Consider the following 20,582-nt stretch of genomic DNA (forward strand, 5'->3'; position numbering starts at 1 on the left):
TAAATAAATAAACAAACTTCACAGGATCTGCTCCTTTCCATTCCCTGCCAGCTTTTGCATATCACAGCTCCAAGCTCATTTTATATGGCTTGCTTCCCACTAATTTGATGAGATGGGGAAAGAATAAGCAAGGATTGATGGAAAACATAAATAGATCTAATATTTTTATCTTTCTCTTGATTATTAATTAGCAGCTAACAACATTGCAAGTGAACATGCATGATTCACAGTCAGATCAGTTGGATCTACTGATGCCTTCAATGAAAATTTAAAATTTTGGAGCATGTACTAATTACCTACATTTATTTTTATTTATTTATTTGCTTCTGTATGTATGTGCACTGTTGAGTTAGTGTTGACTCCTGGCAACTGCCAAGACAAATTCCTGCAGTTTTCTTAGCAAGAGTTTCTATGTGATATTCTAATTTATTAGCTAAGATTTTCAAATGGACTTATTTCTTCATCCATTTGGAGGCCACATGGAACTCATTATGAGTGTACAATTTGTCTTTTTTTTAAAAAAAATAACCTGGCTTTAGAACTATTGGCTTGTTTTATTAAGCCCCTCAATGACATTTGGCTTATTAAGATAGCAAGAAACAAAATATATATTATTACTATATATTTATCAATAATATTATAGGCTTTATTGATAATACCTACTTAATAAAACCAGTTTGGATCAGGGGTGAAGTCCAGCAGGTTCTGACAGGTTCTGAAGAACCAGTAGCAGAAATTTTGAGTAATTTTGAGAACTGGCAAATGCCACATCTGGCTGGCCCCAGAGTGGGATGGGAATGGAGATTTTGCAATATCCTTCCCCCAGGAGTGGGGAGGGAATGGAGATTTTGAAGTATACCTTCCCCCACCATGCCCACCAAGCCACGCCCACAGAACCGGTAGTAAAAAAAATTGAATTTCACCACTGGTTTGGATCTAGTGGTTAAGATATCAGGCTAGAAATTAGGAGATTGTGAATTCTACTCTCACTTTAGGCATGAAAGACACTGGGGGTCTTTGGGCCAATCACTCTCTCAACAATGTCAGGCTTAGGAGCAGGGGTGGTATTCACTTACTTTCCCTATTGGGTTGCAAATGTGAGCATGTGCACTGAGGCACTCGCTTTGCTTGTACATGCCCAATCCACACATGTGCTTGGTCTTTCGCACATGCACTTTGGCTTGAAAACATGCCTAAATAGGATAGAATAGAGCCAGGACAGTTGGGCAGGCCCACCCACGATTTTCACTACCAGTTCGGGTGAACCGGTCTGAACTGGCTGAATACCACTTTTGCTTAGGAGAGAAGCTAGTTGATCATTCCTGTGGCATCCAATTGATTCATACAGAAAGCAGACCTTGCATTTGTGGGATAATACTAGGAAGAAAAAAAAGTTAATTCTCACTGTTCTTTACCAAAGTATATAGATTTTGTATGGTACATTTCCACTGACAGAATATTTGTAGCTCGGGGTTGAATTGTGGAATCCTTGGCGGTCTCTGAGCCTGGTGGTTGACTTGCAGATGTTTTCATTATCCAACTGCATAGCATCATTAGTACTAAAAGGGACTGGGGTTTGCTATATAAACAGAGAGTAAGCCCCACTCCCTTTTGGCACTGATTATGTACCTAGTTGGATAATGAAATGTCTGTAAGAATACAACGAACCTCAGAGAGCACCAAGAACCCCACAACTCTTTTCAGGTAATTCCATTCAAAAGAATTTATCTTCTTTTATAAGATCACTTACGTTTAGGGGTGCTTTGCCTTGCCCACCCTCTCATGGTTGTGGGGATGCCAGTGAACAGTTTCCCACCAGGAGAAGCAATCATTACATCCATTTGTACCTTTTAAAGATACTTGCTGGTCTCACTCACCTCACAAAATATCTTTAGGTAATCATCCAGATTTAAGAAAAAATCACATGCCCCCACAAAGGGAGAAAAAAAAACCAGACAGGATGCCAAGCTTGCATTCTGCCTCTTAGCCATTTCTTCTACAGCTATGTCAACCCTTCTTTAAATAGCTGTTCTAGCCATGTTGGAAGTATACTCCAAAAAGCTTAAAACAACCCTTTTACAATCTTTAAGAAAGTCAAGCCCAGGAATAAAAGTACCACAAAAAACTCCAGGGGAGGAGAACTCCAGAGAAGCTCAGTCTACAGACAGAAAGTCTGGGTGTACTGCTAAGGCTTATAATGTTACAAGCTTAACCTAGAGGCAGTTTTAAGTGAAAACACTTAAAACAGCAGGGCAATTAAGATAACAATTAGGCTAGAAATACAGGATACCAGAATGTTTCCTTCCTGCCTCCCTTGCAAGATTAGCTCTGTAAAGTGGGAAAAGATTTCTTTCAACAACCAGTTCTCCAAACTGCTCAGAAAATTAACATCCAGTTTGGGAGAAGCAGTCCGAACTGGTAGCAGCCTACCTCTGAAAAGACCCATATTGTCGTCCAAAAGTTTTGAGTAACTGAAATTTTGTGTGTAAAATATTAATTAGCAATGAATTGATCAAAGCCACTCAGTGTCACCCAATGAATTAAATATCACACATTGAATTGAAAGCCACCCAGAATCACCTTCTAAAGGAGATGGGCAGCAGAGAAATGATTGAGTGAGTGAGTGAGAGATTGAGTGACTGAGTGACCAAAGCTACTTTTTTTCTCATGAACTCCAGAAAGAAGGCAAGTCAACCAACCAACCAACCAAAACAAAACTACCAGAATCAAACATACCTAACTTATTTTAAAGACATCCTGAAACATAACAGATTTGGAGGGGAAGGGGTAGAAAGATCAAAGTTTATTTTCCAGGAAAACAAAACCATTTGGAACACTGGAAAATGGAACCATGTTAAGTTTACGCTAGAACAAATGATACATCCATGTGGAAGACTGCAAAACAGTCCAAAAGAGACAGAGATGAAGCATTTCTTCCTTTACCAGTTTGGCAAAACAGATCAGACGGAAGAACCTTTGAGGCAATGTAGCTATCACCACAAATGAAATGCTTTTATATAATATATTGTGTTGCAGTGAGAAATGGGAAAGAAAACCAGCAAGAGAAGATCTTGGGTGTCACACACTGCTGAGAAGCTGGAAATTTGTAGGCAAACAGCAAAATTGTAGGCAAACAGCAAAAGAGAAAAGAAAGTTATTTCAGCGCCTTTAATCTGTACATTCCATTTTTATTTCAGATTCAATTTGCCTGCAAAGGGAGGGGGGAAGAGAGGTGATATGTCTTGTTTGTTTTTTAAGAGATGTGCTAAATGGCAAGGAAATATAGAACACAGGGGAGAGTTAGGAGAGCTCTTAATTCATAGCCCTGGCATGCAGTAAATCTATTCCTTGAGCAGGTTTATTTCTTTTATCAAGTAGGATTTCATCTAATGGATGGCACCCCTATAAAATGGTGAAGGGGTTGTGACTAATGGCACAATGGGCGTAACTCATCACAGGGATGAAAAAGTAAAGCAAACAATTTTAGCAACAGCTTTGCAAAAAGGGGAAAAATTAGTAAGGGCAACCCCTCAAAAGGCTTATCTTGCAAATATGACCTGAGTTTTTCTCTTCCTTGAATACTAAAAAAAAACATCTCTACCATCACATGATACAAGTTCTTTTAAAAGATGAGAAAGGAAATCAGGAGACCTATTGCAAGTAGCCAATCAGGTATTAAGAAATGATTTCCTTTGTTTTTGATGAGATGAAGGTCAGGTCTGATTTCAAAAGCTTGAAAGGTTGTGGGTTAGGAAAACAATGCTAAGCTGTATCCTTCCTCAGTTTGGTTCCCTTAAGGCATGTTGGTTATAACTTTCCTTGTGTTGAATATCTTGGCCAGATCCTAATATTAGAGAAATTAGTTAACTGTTGTGGCCCAGCAGGAGCCGTTGGAGCTGCCACCAGACTCCGCCAGCAAGGGGCCCTATGAGTCAGCTCTGGAGGATATGGAGGACCCTGGACAGGGTTCTGACTCCGAGCAGGGTGCAGAGAGGCTGGTTGGCCATCAGGAGGTGCCTGAGCCTTGGACCAGTAGGGAGGAAACAAGGGAGAGTGATCCGGACTTCAGTAGTGAGTCGTTCCTGGATGCCTGGCACTGAAGAGCTATTAGGCGTCAGGAACAGTTGCGCAAGAACAGGAGGTAATTGCACTCAGCTGGTGGTCATTAGGCTCCTCTCCAGACTATAAAAAGGCTGCTTGTGCACACGCTTCTCTTGTAGAAGTCAACACATTGACTAAAAGTTGTAGAACTTTTGTAACTAGCTTGGCAGGCTGGATTGCTGCCAAGGCTTGTCTGAGTTGCTGCCAAGGTCCTTATCTGTTTGTTATGCTTGGCTTTCAGCCACCGAGGTTTTGGTTTCTTGCTAATAAAGTACATTCCAGTTAAGCTTGCCTCGGCATTCGTTACTGGACAGAGGAGGGGGTCAGAACAGTTAGCTAAGCACATCTCAAATACATTACAGGTGATCTTCAACTTACGATTCCAATTGAACCCATTTTTTTTGTTACCATACCATACTGTTGTTAAATGGGTTTTGTCCCATTTTCCCACCTTTCTTGCCACAGTTGCTAAGTGAATCACTGCACTTGTTAGGTTAGTAACAAGGTTGTAAAGTGAATGTGGCTTCCCCATTGACTTTGCTTGTCAGGGTGTCATCAAAGCTGATCACATGAATCTGGGGCACTGCAACCATCATAAATGTGAACCAATTGCCAATTGTCTGAATATTTCTTACCTCACGATAGGGATGCTGAAATGGTTGTAAGTATGAAAAACAGTCATATGTCACTTCTTCAGCACTGTTGTAACTTTGAATGGTCACTAAACAATTAGGTGTAAGTTGAGGCCTACTTGTAGTTCAGATGTTCTACTATGCCCTAAATATTGTGGTAGTTTGAGCCAGCTTATTTTACTTAGCAAACCATGGTCCAATAGAACATTCTGGAGTTGTCCAGAATATTCTATTTCTGGAACAATAGATTTGCATACAACTATCTATCTCCTTTGAAGTAGCTATTGTCTCTTTAAAAGAAGTGCTATCAAATCATCAACATTCTTCCCCCTTCCTTAAAAAAAGCTTCCTTAGAAAAAGCAATGCAGGGAGCATTTGAAATAAGACTATTTCTATCAGTATTTATAAAATATTTCCACCAATCTTCTGGCATACTTTATATTTCACAATACAACATACCATTGTGTTCTAATATAAAAATAGCAGAGCACCATGGTAAAATGTAGAAACGGATCCAAAAGTAATACCAGCATAATAAGCAGGATAAAAAGTGCTACAAATGAGGGCAGCTTGTTCTGCCTCAGCTCAGCTTTCTTTTTTCTTTATAAATATAATCTTATTGAAGAAATTCTGACAAGGTAAAACAATGTATTATAAAAGAAAGAAAATATGAAAGAATAGGGAATAAGGAAGAAAATGATTTTGACAGTGGTTATAAATTCAACCTCTCTCTGTAATGTTGTGCAGATGTGATGGGATGTAGTATGCAGATGGATGCTCAGGAGGAAAGGGGGGCATTCAGACGAGTAAGAGGCAAGTTCAGTGCAATTACTACCTGTGTTTCTCCTAAAACAGGACCGGGTCTTATATTAATTAAGGCATCAAGGGATGCATTAGGGCTTATTTTCCAGTTAGATCTTATTTTCAGGGAAATACAGTAAAACTAAATGTATCTACCTGGCTGACAATCTCAACTGAGGCTTATTTTGGAGGTGGGCAGGGGTGGAATTCAGCAGGTTCTAACATATTCTGGAGAACCAGTAGCAGAAATTTTGAGTAGTTTGGAGAACCGGCAAATACTATGTCTGGCTGGTCCCAGAGTGGGGTGGGAATGGAGATTTTGCAATGTTCTTCCCCCAGGAGTGGGGTGGGAATGGGGATTTGCAGTATCCTTTCCCTAGGAGTGGGGTGGGAATGGAGATTTTGCAGTATCCTTCCCCTGCCATGCCCACCAAGCCACACCCACCCAACAATTAGTAAAAAAAAATGAATTTCAACACAGGGGTTGGGACTTATATTATAAGCATCCTAAAAATCATGCTAGGACTTACTTTCTGGTTGGTTCTTCTTTTCGTGGAAACAGGGTATGCATAAGAGAAAGAGAATGAAGACAGACATCCCCCCCCTCAATAGGTCACATAATATATCGTAGATGCAGTTAGTAGAGCATTCAATCTGGCAGGGTTATCAGTGCATGTAACATAGTGCATGTGTGGATAAGATTATCACTCCTGCTGTTAAGCAAAACCAAGCATTTAACAGTGAGTGCCATATGCATGAATCATACAAGTGGCAAGAAAATAGGGGCATAACATAGGTTATGTAGACAGTAAACACAGGGTCAATCAAAATGGATTCAAATGTCTATAAACCAATGCACAGAATATGAGGAATAAACAGGGTGAATTAGAAATTCAAGTAAATGAGAGCAGATATGATATTGTTGCCATTACAGAAACTTGGTGGGATGAAACCCACATTGGAACATACAGCTAGAAGGATTTAAATTATTTAAAAGGAATAGACCAAATAAAAGAGGAGGTGGCGTTCCACTATTTATAAGAAATAACTATATCTCTACAGAAATAGAGCACAACAATGATGAGAACTATCTTGAATGCATTTGAGTCAATATTAAATGTTGAGGGGGCATGACATTGCCTATTGTCAATACTACAGGCCACCCAACCAAGCAGAGGTAGTAGATGCACTTTTTTGGTAGTCAGCTAACAAAGATATGTAGGAAGCACACCACAAGAGTAATGGGGGATTTTAACTACCCTAACATCAACTGGGAAACAAACTCTGCACCAAGTGGAAGATCCAACAGGTTCCTAACAAACCTAGCAGACAACTTTGTTTCCCAAAAAGTAGAGAAGGGAACAAGGCGATCAGCCATATTGGACTTAATTCTCACTAATAGAGAGGAAATGATAGAAGGTGTTGAAGCCACAAGAACCCTGGGGGCAAGTGACCATGCAATATTGGAATTCAATGTTATAGCAATAGCAATAGCAGTAGACTTATATACCGCTTCATAGGCCTTTCAGGTCTCTCTAAGCGGTTTACAGAGAGTCAGCATATTGCCCCCAACAATCTGGGTTCTCATTTTACCCACCTCGGAAGGATGGAAGGCTGAGTCAACCCTGAGCCGGTGAGATTTGAACCTGCTGACCTGCTGATCTAGCAGTAGCCTGCAGTGCTGCTTTTAACCACTGCGCCACCTTGGCGCAGGCAAGCACAAGTAGTAGAACAAAATCAAACTAGAGTCTTGGACTTTAAGAGGGCTAATTTCAATAAACTTAGAAAGAGCTTGGGAAGAATTCCATGGATGAGAATCCTCAAGGGGAAAACAACTGAAGAAGCTTGGAAAATTTTGAAAAATGAGATTACAAAAGCTCAGTCTAGCACAATACCAATGAAGAAGAAAAATAACAGCTCCCAAAAGAACCAGCATGGCTGCATAAAAAACTCTCTAACAAATTGAAAGACAAAAGAGACAAATATAAAAAGTGGAAAGAGGAGAACAAAACTAAGGCAGAATATCAGCAAATAGTCTGAGCCTGTAAATGAAAGTGAGGAGCGCTAAGGCTCACAATGAAGAAAGGCTTGCCACAAAAGTAAAAAAAAATAACAAAAAAGCTTCTTTCAACATGTTATAAACAAGAAAAAAGCTAAGGAAACAATTGGTCCATTGCTGTGAGAAAGTGGCAAGAAGGTGACAAGCAACAGGGAGAAAGTAGAACTATTTAACTCTTTTTTTTGCATTTGTCTTTACATAAAGGGATAAAACAGTCCAACCTATCAAAAACAGCAGCACAAAAATCAGATTAGGAACACAAATTGAAATAGGGAAGAAAATGGTAAGTGAGCACCTGTCTACCCTAGACGAGTACAAATCACCAGGACCGGATGGATTACACCCCAGGGTTCTGAAGGAACTGGCAGACGAGATCTCAGAACCACTGAATTATATCTTTCAGAGATCCTGGAGCACCGGGGAATTGCCAGAGGACTGGAAAAGAGCTGATGTGGTTCCCATCTTCAAAAAAGGAAAAAAATAGATCTAGGAAACTACAGACCTATCAGCTTGACCTCAATATCAGGAAAGATTCTGGAAAAGATAATCAAGCAATGAATTAGCGAACACCTAGAAGTAGACAAAGTAATAGCCAAAAGCCAACATGGGTTTGTCAAAAACAGATCATGCCAGACCAATCTGATTGCATTCTTTGACAAAGGACAAAATTAGTGGACCAGAGGAATGTCATCAATATAATTGATGTACCTGAGAGACCGCCTCCTGCCGATTACCTCCCATAGACCGATTAGATCTCACAGGTTAGGTCTTCTCCGGATTCCATCTGCCAGCCAATGTCGGCTGGCGACTCCCCGGGGGAGAGCCTTCTCTGTCGCAGTTCCAGCCCTCTGGAACGACCTCCCCGTGGAGATCCGGACCCTTACTATCCTCCCAGCCTTCCGCAAAGCCGTTAAGTCCTGGCTGCTCCAGCAGGCCGGGGGGCTTTTGAAATATCCAGCCCCACGTAAACTGTGACTGTTGTGGATTTTAAAGTATTGTTTTGTTTATTTATCCCCTCCCTTGTTTATTGTAAGCCGCCTGGAGTCCTTCGGGAGTGGGCGGCATACAACTAAACTAAACTAAACTAAACTAAACTAAACTAAACTAAACTAAACTAAACTAAACTAAACTAAACTAAACTAAACTAAACTAAACTAAACTAAACTAATTTACTTGGGCTTCAGTAAGGCATTTGATAAGTTAGACCATAACCTACTACTAGATAAAGTAGAAGAATGTGAGTTAGACAGCATCACCACCAGATGGATTTGTAACTGGCTGACCAACTGGACTCAACATGTCATCCTCAATGGAACTGCATCTACATGGAGGGAAGTATGCAGTGGAGTACCCCAAGGCTCTGTTTTAGGCCCAGTACTCTTCAACATCTTCATCAATGATTTGGATGAGGGAATAAATGGGGAACTCATCAAATTTGCAGATGACACCAAGCTGGTAGGAATAGCCAACACCCCAGAAGATAGGCTTAAGATACAGAAGGATCTTGACAAACTTGAACATTGGGCACTATCTAATAAAATGAAATTCAATGGTGAAGAGTGTAAGGTTCTACATTTAGGCAAGAAAAACAAAATGCTCAGGTAAAGTATAGGTGGTACCTTGCTCAATAGTAATAACTGTGAGAGGGATCTTGGAATCCTAGTGAATCCTAGAGGGATCTTGGAATCCTAGTGGACAACCATTTAAATATGAGCCAGCAGTGTGCAGCAGCTGCCAAAAAAGCTAACACAGTTCTAGGCTACATAAACAGGGATAGAATCAAGATCACATGAATTGTTAATACCACTTTATAATGCCTTGGTAAGACCACACTTGGAATAGTACATTCAGTTTTGGTCAACACAATATAGAAAAGATGTGGAGACTCTAGAAAGAGTGCAGAGAAGAGCAACAAAGATGATTAGGGGACTGGAGACTAAAACATATGAAGAACAGTTGCAGGAACTGGGTATGTCTAGTTTAATGAAAAGAAGGACTAGGGGAGACATGATAGCAGTTCCAATATATCAGGGGTTGCCACAAAGAAGAGACAGTCAAACTATTCTCCAAGGCACCTGAAGGTAGAACAAGAAATGGGTGGAAACTAATCAAGGAGAGAAGCAACTTAGAACTGAGGAGAAATTTCCTGACAGTTAGAACAATTAATCAGTGGAACAGCTTGCCTCCTGTAAGTCTTTAAGAAGATGTTGTATAGCCATTTGTCTGAAATGGTATAGGGTTTCTTGCCTAGGCAGGGGGTTGGACTAGAAGACCTCCAAGGTCCCTTCCAAGTCTGCTATTGTATTGCATTGTATTGTAAGATTTTATCTGTAAGTGTGAAAAGATAAAAGAACACAACTTGGAAGAATGTGTCTTTCTTGCTTCAGGGCCTGACATCAGCTCAACTCTCAATGACATATTTATCTTGATACTTTCCTGTACAATCTCAAATGCTCTAAATGCTAACTGGTGTTCTCTGAGCTTGGCTGTTTGTTCTCAGGTTACCTAACTAGGTAATATCTTCGGTGCAAGAAGGAAGTGGGATTTGCTCTCTGTTTTTACACAGTACCTTGTCCTGTTGGGGTTGTTTGGATTGCTGTTTTCTCCTTACTAACCAGGACCACAATCAATGATACGTGGGACTATCTGATATAGGGGCTCATGATCTGAATCCTACCTCCTTAATATTGTTTGTGGCTCTCTTATCATTCCTGCCCATTATTTATTGCATTTTATGCCACCCATCTTCACTATAAGGTCACACTGAGTGGCTTGAAGGTTATAAAATAAATAGAAAAATTAAAATGTATCAAAACATTTAAACTATTTTTTTTATGTCAAGCATGTATAAGGTAACAGATATAAGTATTAACATGATTATGAATACAGGAAATGGATACAAACAAATGGGGGACAGTAGGACAGGGACGGTAAACACATTGGTCTGCTTATGCACGCCCCTTACAGACCTCTTAGGAATCGGGTGAGGTCAACAGTAGATAGTCTAAGGTTAAAGTTATGGGGGCTTGTGAATGAAACCACAGAGTCAGGCATTGATCTGTTGCTGAAGATATATTTTCTGCAGTCAAGTTTGGAGCGGTTTGCCTTAAGTTTGTATCTATTGTGTGCTTGTGTATTGTTGCAGTTGAAGCTAAAGTAGTCATTGATAGGTAGGACATTGTAGTGGATGATTTTATTTACTATGCTTAGGTCAGATCGAAGATGGCATAGTTCCAAGTTATCTAAACCCAAAATTTCAAACCTGATGGCATAAAGTATTCTGTTGGGAGCAGAGGAGTGGAGGACTCTTCACGTGAAATATCTCTGGACTCGCTCAATTGTATTAATGTCTGATATGTAGTGCGGGTTCCAAACAGATGAACTGTACTCAAGAATTGGTCTAGCAAATGTTTTGTATCCTCTAGTTAGCAGCACAATATTAATTAAACTATACAGATTAATTAAACAAACTATATAAAAAACAAAACTAAGAGGGACTTCATGGGGATGAGGTCTTCTTACCTCATCAATCATCTCCATCGGTGAGCACCTTCTTCAGGTCAACATCGCTCTACATGGGGCAGCCCTTGAAGAGTATTCGGAAACTCCAACCCATCCAGAATGCAGCCACGCGAGCGATTGTGGGTGCACCTCAGTACACCCACGTTACACCTATCCTCCGCGAGCTGCACTGGCTACCGATCGGTCTCCGGATACACTTCAAAGTGCTAGTCGTAACTTATAAAGCTCTTCATGGTATTGGACCTGGGTACTTGAGAGACCACCTGCTACCAATTACCTCCCAAAGACCCGTTAGATCACACAGGGTCGGCCTCCTCCGGGTTCCATCCACCAGCCAATGCCACCTGGCTACTACCCGGGGGAGGGCCTTCTCTGTGGCAGTTCCGGCCCTTTGGAACGAACTCCCCGCAGAGATTCGGAACCTCACCTCTCTCCAGGCCTTCCGGAAAGCTGTCAAAACCTGGCTGTGCCGGCAGGCCTGGGGTTGATGAGTTCCCCTCCCCTCTCGACTTGTATGGTTGTATGATTCTTGTTTATTTTAATCACGTGTATTGTGTTTTATGTTCCCTTTTCCCCCTTTGAGTTGTTCGCTGCCCTGAGTCCCTCCCAGAGAATAAACTAAATCTTAAATCTTAAATCTTGAATGAGGTTACTTGGCTAATAGGCTACCAGGATATTCCAAGGATCAGAACTTAACTCAGAGAAAGGAAATCTTTGTCTTTCTTTTAATGGGAAAATTCACCTTCACAATTTTAAGTCAATTTATGGTGGGTCAGCAAGGATGGTGGTAGATTGGAGTAATTTTTTAAAAAGTGTGTTTTAAGAGTCCCGTCCTTGAGATAGACTTATTGTCTACTTTTATCACACTTTTGCCTACTATAGTATATCATATCCTGCCTTAGCCATGCAAGCTAGCTGGATGATTTTGGGCCAGCCACTCATTCTCAGCTCAGCTCACCTAACAGGGTTGTTATTGTAGGGAAAATAGGAGGAAGAAGGTGTGTTGGACATTTTTTCCACTTGAGTTATTTTTAAGAATAATAAAGGTGGATGCAAATAAAAAGTAATAATAGAAGTTTTACTTGGAATAGCTTACATCCTGCAATGATATCTGTAACACCATGTATAATCTTTACCCCGTCCTTCCACACACAAAACGTATGTATGGTTCCTCATTAGACGAAGGCTATGGTCCATGATTTTTTCCCCAAAATGATCTTGAGTTTTCCTTCCTTACTCATTGCCTAAGTATTCTGTCTCAGAAATACTGGGTGATAGCTTAACTCATTGGTTTCACTGTTACCATTCCCAGGTGAACTCAGCATACAACCTGATGGACTGACACCAAATTGTTCTAGATACCAAGCTGATATCACTCCATTTGCAATCACACAAGGTTATTATGCATTTCACATGATAGTAGAATAACAGTTGGAAGGGACCTTGGAGGTCTTCTAGTCTAATCCCCTGCTCAGGCAGGAAACCCTTTGCCATTTCAGACAAATGGTTGTCCATCTCATCTTTTTTTAAAAAACTTCCAGTGTTGGAATATTCACTGGAGGAAAGTTGTTCCACTGATTAATTGTTCTGTCAGGAAATTTCTTGTTAGTTCTAGGTGGGTTCTCGCTTTGATTAGTTTCCATCCATTGCTTCTTGTCTTGCCTTCAGGTGCTTTGGAGTAAAGGTTGACCTCCTCTTCTTTGCAGCAAACCTTCAGATATTGGAACACTGCTATCATGTCACCCCTACTCCTTCTTTTCATTAAAACTAGACATACCCACCAGCCATTCTTTATATGTTTTAATCTCCTGTCCCCTAATCATCTTTGTTGCTTTTCTCTGCTAGATGCTAGAGCAGGGATGTCAAACTGATGGCCCGCAGGCTGGATGCATCACTTGGAAGCTATGCCCAGCCCAGGTCTGCGAAGGAAAAAAAGGGTCACAATACATCATGTGACGGCAAAGTGATGCCGTGAGTTTGACACCCATTTGCTAGAGTACCAAAAGCAGCAAGCTAAATTAGAGAGATTCTCATGCCAGGTAACTAGCATCTGGACCCATCTGGTGATGTCAGGATTGATGTGATAGTGGAGGTGATGATAAAAATGTCCTCTGGAAGTAATCACTTTGAAATAAATCTTGCATGTTGGGTTTTTCATTTTTAAAAAGTGTTGAGAACTGCATGTCATATAATTGTAGTTATAAAATTAAATATAAATTGTTGTCAAATTATGACCACAATGGAGCCCAAAATTTCTGTGGCTAAGTGAAACATTTGTTAAGTGAGATTTACCCCATTTTACGACCTCTCTTGCCACAGTTGTTAAGTAAATCTGGATTCCCCATTGACTTTGCAATGGGGTAGGTTGCAAAAGGTAATCACATGATTCCCGGACAGCACAGCCATCATAACCATCACTGTGTACTGTAACCATGCAAGGGTTGTAAGTGTGAAAAACAGTCATACTGTAAGTAATTTCTTTCAGTGCCATTGTAATTTCAAACAGTCACTAAATGAACTGTTGTGTCGAAAACAACCTATGTACACATCCCAGTAAAACCTTTCCTAAGCAGTGGTAGACAGATGTATAGAATTGCTAGGCCCCAGGTTCCCGGGGTATCTCTGTGCCAGGAGACAATTTTAACTATCGGAAGGGACAATGTATCCCTTTGTCATTGCCATAAGATTGTCAGGATATCTATCTCCCCTATGTGTCCTTTCGTGCCTTTAGGACTCAAACAAATGTAAATCAGGAGATTTGTTTTGAGTTATGGCTCTTGACGATTCACAAGGTAATCTTGCAAACACAGCAGTGAAATATATAGGTTGCAAATTGCTTAAGTGACATCTTAGCTATTACTTTAAATTATTGTTGCAGTGCATTTCCTTTTTACAGTATTTCAACTTGATTATACTTTAAAACTTTTATCTTTCTCAAAATAAATACTTTGTGCCTTTTTTGCCTTTTTCTGCTTTGTTTGGGCTCTGTGTGGCATGAAAGATTTTAATCACAGAATAATCTAATCTTTAAAGAAGCAACATGTGCTCCATGTTTCCAAATCCGTTGGTAATGGGGTCAATAGAGAATTATGGGGAAATATGCCCCCCCAAATCAACCTTTTATATTTGAAAGCATTATTTTTATTTAACATGTCATTTAACTTCCCTGGCACATCTTTGTGAATATTTGTACTGCAAAAAATAAACTAAAATGCGATGAATGTTAATTTCTTTAATAATGGACACATCAGTACAAGCACTGTTTGCTAAGAAAAGGAGGGGAAGGAAGGCAAACAGTTTCTTGTTAATACATAAGAGAATTCCCTCCTAAAATTATAAGTTTTAAGTTACAGTGAAACTAGTTTGTCCTAAATTATAATGAATCTATATATCATGGTCCAAGATTCAGATGCTGATTGAGGAAGAGGTCACAACTGTGGAATGTCAGCTTCAAAAGACACAAAGCTAAGAATCATCTGAGATTGATCAAACATAGGAGCAGCTGAAGCAATCAGATTATTTCGATGACTTCATACCACTCAGTCCAGCACCCATAAGTAGATAAAACAGTAGTGCAGCTAAGCTTTTTGCCAAGCCAGGGAGTAAATGTTTTGACTGGTGAAGGCTGGCTGCAGCCTGATTTAAGGAGTCACTCTGACCTTTGTTACCTTTACTGGAAGGATCTATTGAACTCAGGCTCTTGTCACTGTTCATGTAAGAAATCTTGGATTGCTGACATTTGGACTGGCTGGTAACGCTGATCTGAATTATTGAACTTTGGACTGATCCAGGACTATTCTTCTGTGTACTCATATTTGAAAGCTGAAACTCCATTTCAGTTTCCATGCTATTGTCCCTTGCACTTGAGTAAACGGAGAAATATCATAGCAACTATATAATTGAAGCTTAATGCAGGATACAATGTGAATGTTATCATAGACATCAATTTGAACTTCAAGAAGTTTAAGAGATTATAACCAGCTTTTTAGTGTAATTATTTGACAATTTGGTAATTACCATCCTAAATGGGGTTATTTGTAGTGATCATAACATAATTCTGCTCTATTCATTAGGGATCCACTATCTAAAAGCTTACAATCTGCAACTGAGCTTCGATTTTCAGCTGGGAAATCTTTCCTAATTGGACAGGAAATTTGCCAGCAAGGAGGTACCAAACTCCATATAAAATATTTGGGGAGACACTCAAAATGTGAAGGGTTTTGACATATGTAGACACAATAGCTGGAGGCATGAAAAATGCAATCCTTTTCCTCCTCACCATTTGGTATCTTCAGATTAATTTAGTATTGACTGTTTCACTCAATCTAGGTGTGCAAGATGATGTGGAATGGTACTAATCCATACTACAGAATCATTGCTGAAATTCTTAGGGAGAAGCAGATATGCAATTTTATTGCTGCATATGTCTCTTAAAATGACTACAAATATCTTTATCATGTAACAGGGACCGAGGGGTCAGTTTGACTTCTGAAATAGTGCTTTATTGAAATACCAGCGAGATAAGATATATATATATATATACTATAATATATATATATACAGTACATATACTGTACATCAGTGGTGGGATTCAAATTTTTTTACTACTGGTTCTATGGATGTGGCTTTGTGGGTGTGGCAGGGAAAGGATACTGCAAAATCCCCATTCCCTCCCCACTCTCAAAGTTTTCTCTAGAACTTGTCAGGATTGGCTGCATACCACCTCTACTGTACATATACATATATACATATATACATTACACACACACACACACACACACACACACACACACACACGTATGTGTGTGTGTGTGTGTGTGTCCCAGGGTAATGTTGCAGGATCCTGTCTGATACAGTCACTGGGACCTGAGGTATAGTCTTCCAAACTTTTGGACTCATGGTGGAGCCCATCCTCAGGGAACTTTCATATTCTGATAAGAGAAAAGTTCCCTGAGGATGGGCTCTAGCACAAGACCAAAAGCTTGGAAGACTAAACCTTTAGACCCGGTGACTGACCCACATTGGATCCTTTTAATTGTTTCTGAATTTTGCTTGTATTGGAAGGATACAATTAGTTTATAATGTCTATAACTTTATTTTTCTCTTATTTTGAGGCACATTACGTTTTTCAAAATGGAAGAATGTGGATCATACAACATTATGGCTATGGTCTTCTCACCTGTTGTTTAATTCATCTCAAAATCTGAATTTTCCCCCTGATTTCTACTTTATGATGGAGGAGTTCCAAAATTAACTATAAAAATGAAATAACCATAGTTCTCCATAGCATTTCAGTTCAGTTTACATTTATCCATACCACCTTGGCCTCCGATAAAAACCTGCAAAAAAAAAAGAGGCCTTAATAAAAAGGATTTAAGTCTGAGGAAGTGTGGGTTTGTGTAGATTGAACTATTTATTTCTTGACTTTATATCTTGCCTTTCCATTTATACAATCCTGAAGGCAGCTCAGAGAAATTAAATGCCCTAGTCAGAAAAACAAGTGATGAAAACCATGGGAATTGAGTAGAGAAGTCATTGACAGCAAATAGAGAGGGAAAATAGATGTGTTGAGCCCACAGAGGCATACATGAGAAAGGCAGGTCTCTCAATCTCACTTTGTATCATAAATCATCTGCCGTTAGAAGTCCAGTGATGGAGTAGCAAAGGTGAGAGCTGTCTTTTCACCAACAGAAGAAGCTTCCAATGATGAGCTTCCTTCTCAAAAGAAAATTGAGCCTCTATAATATCTTATGGGTCTAGAGATCATAAGGTTTCACTTTCCAAAGATTAAATACTAGATCTGTTGAAAGTTTTCATTCAGAGTTTTAATTCATTGATGGCTCAATTAAACTGCTTTAATTGATTAATTTACTGTAATTTAATTTATGACCAATTCTTGAATGCAGCTTGTCTGCCTGTAATTCATACTGCATATTGGATATTAATACAATTGAGCAGGTCCAGAAGTATTTTACGAGAAGAATACTCCACTCCTTTGCTCACAATAGAATCCTTTATCCACCAGGCTTGAAATTTTGGCCTTGGAGAACCTGGAATTATGCTGCCTATGGTCTGACCTAAGCACAGTACACAAAATTGTCTGTTACAGCATCCTACCTGTCAATGATTACTTCAGCTTCAACCTCAATAATACACAGACAAACAATTGATACGAACTCTCCAAACTCAATTGCAGAAAATGCAACTTCAGCAACAAAGTGGCCAATGCCTGGAATGCTCTACCTGACTCACTTGTTACACCCTCTAACCCCCACAGCTTCAATCTTAAGCTGTCTACCATGGACCTCACGGCATTCCTAAGAGGTTTTTAAAGGGGGCGTGCATAAGCACACCAGCATGCCTACCATCCCTGTCCTACTGTCCCTATTTATTTGTACTCATTTCCTTTGTTCATGTCCATGTTTATTCTTATACCTGTTATCTTGTACATGTTTGACAAACTAACTAAATACAAATAAATAAATAAAATTAAACTGAAGATTTGCATCAAATTGTTAAACAGATTTGTACATTGAATTAAATCAGATGCTGTTCATTAGTTTGGATTTTTGCCACCCGTTCATATACTATTTTTTCTGCAAATTAGATTAAGTCTTTAAATCAAACTGTCCATTCAAAACAAATCAGATATTTAAACCAGATCTTGGTGGATCCACGTGCTACAGCTCTATAAAACAGCAGAAAACAGTTTCAGGGCTGTGCTACAAAATGTAAACTAAATATACAATTTACTACAAAACGTGAAGTGCACTCATTCACACGGGTTTCCATTAAATTGCTGGACATGTTCAATCATCCAGCTTTCTTGTAATATAGTGGTTTTAGTAATGTATGATAAAGCAGACTATTTACTTGAACCCTCCAAGGACATTTCTATATTACAGTACTTTAAATGAAGTTGTATTCATTCATTCAGAACATATCTGTAAATAGTAATTAATCTTCTGACCACTGTAAAATTTAAAGTTTAATGAAACTGTGAAATAATGAAAACAAATGTTTTTTCCATGATATACAAAGTTTACATTTTTATTTTTTGTTAACCTTCTGTCAGTCTTGACTCCTGGCTACTGCCTGGACAAGTCTCTCCAATTTTCTTGGTCACATTTTTGAAGTCATTCCCTACTGCCTTCTTTCTAAGGCTGAGAGAAAATGACTAGCCCTGTCACCCAGCTGGCTTTCTGCCTAAAGCAGTATTAGAACTCTCAGTCTCCCTGTTTCTAAGATAGTTAATTTGACTACACCAGTGACTCCCACAAAAAATACATTCCTTATAGAGGTAGTCCTCGATTTTCTACCACAATTGGGACCAGAATTTCCACTGTGGCAGTTGTTAAGTGAGTCACACCTGATTTCAAAACCTGCGGCCACAATTTTTAAGTGGATCAGTGCAGTTCAGTGAATCATGCAGTCATTACGCAAATCTGGCTTAATTAACTTTGCTTGTCCAAAGCCATCTAGGAAGGTCACTAATAGAGATACATAACTCTGGAACACTGTAGCCATCTGTAGCCATCATAAATACCTAATGCTTGCCAAATTGTGCAAGTTTTAATTGTGTGACCATGGGAGTGCTGCAATGGTTATACGTATGAGGACTGGTTGCAATTTTTTCAGTGCTGTTGTAAACTTGAATGTTTGCCAAATGAATAGTTGTATAACTGGAGGACTCCCTGTAGCCATATTTCCTATTTCCTTTGATGGAGTAGGCGTTGAATGGGAGGAAAGTGTCTAGTAGCGCTTGGTGTCACAGTGGTTAGAATGCAGTATTGCAGGCTGCATTAATTCTGCTGACTGACAGCAGTTCAATTCTCACTGGGTCAAAGTTGACTTCCATCCATCCCCAGGTGGGTAAAAAGAGGACTCAGATTGTTGGAGGCAATATGCTAATGCTTTAAACCACTTAAAGCACTGTGAAGCGGTATATAAGTGCTATTGCTATTGCCAACACTCATTCATGAACTTGCAGTTTTTTGTCTGATGGACATTTTTTGACAATGCATAGAAGAAGTGTTTTTGCTATCACACTGAGAGCTACCCATTTCTAAGACTAGATCTCTATACCTGCTCTGAAAGAAATGCACTTGAAACTGGAGTGAACAATGGCCTTTGGTTTAATGATGTGCAAGTTTGGATTTTATTTATTCTTCAGGTCCACAAAAGTAACGTACAGCTATTTCTTCTTCGGCAAATAACATTTGGCTGTATCCTTTTTCTAGCTAACTTGCTCTAATAGGTATGTATTATTGCATCAGGTGTGCGGAAATGAATAAGCTTGTTAAAACTGAAAATGTACTGCAGGTGATTATACCTGCTGCTTTCTCAAAGGCTCAGAGATCATCTCAATCCATTGAGGGCTAGACAGTGCAGTATTTATTTCATGTCTCCTGTAACCTCATGTAGAAACCTCAGAAGCTTGCAGGAATCTTGCACTAGTCACCCTGTGGCTGAGGATTGAATCCAAGTGTTAAAGGAAATGAGGACTGGCTTCTCCCTGGAAAGCATCAGTTATTTGGGATTAATGGATAAAAGACCTGAAATACCACTTCTATTTTCTTTTCTTTTTAAGCCAGCGCAAGGCTTAGACAATCAGGAAATAGCCATGAAACACAGGTTATAAGAAGCACCTTATTAGCTAAGCTGTGATGGAGAAGCCCAATTATTTTATTCATTTAGTCTCTGTATATTTCTTAACAAATGGGAAATTTAAAGAAAAAAATGGGGCACTAGGACCATCATACCCACCAACCAACCAAGGTTGCCTGAAGATTGCATTTTATTTCATTTTTATTTGTTTCTTTGTTCTAAAGATTTTTAAAAAAGAAAAAGGCATGGAGTAATTAGAAAACATGCATTTCTGCCAGGCACAGTGAAAATAGAATCCTTTGAAGCATCATCTCTTTGAATGAAATTGAGGATGTGGGAGTGATCTCTTTTTTTCCCCAACAGAGTTTTATTGAAAATGTGAGTCCATTTCATTATGGATGGAAGCTTTTTTACAGTTAAAGAAAATGGATAAATTTATGTGCGCGCACACATACACAACCACCACACTCATATCATAGAATATAGCAGAAGGATACAGATTTCAATAAGGAGGAACCCATCCACTCCTCAGCTTGGTACATACATTGTACTGTGATTCTACAGTATTTCAGCCCATACTTTTAAATTATGGTAAAGAGAAATAATGTGCAATATGGCACCCAGCTAACTTTCTGGCTTTACCCTTCTCTAAACCTTGTGCTGCAAGTCTGAAGTTAGAAAAGTGCAATTGCCATTTATTTATTTTTATGGGTTTATTTATTAAATTTATATGCTGCCAATCTCCCTGATAGCGTGACTCTGGGTGGCTTCCAAAGAGTAAAAATATAGAAGATAGAGATGGATGGATGGATGGATGGATGGATGGATGGATGGATGGATGGATGGATGGATGGACGGAA

This window comes from Thamnophis sirtalis, unplaced genomic scaffold (genome assembly GCF_051295495.1).
Source record: "Thamnophis sirtalis isolate CommonGarterSnake01/CBP01778 unplaced genomic scaffold, rThaSir2_p1.2 scaffold_5, whole genome shotgun sequence".
NCBI lineage: Eukaryota > Metazoa > Chordata > Lepidosauria > Squamata > Natricidae > Thamnophis > Thamnophis sirtalis.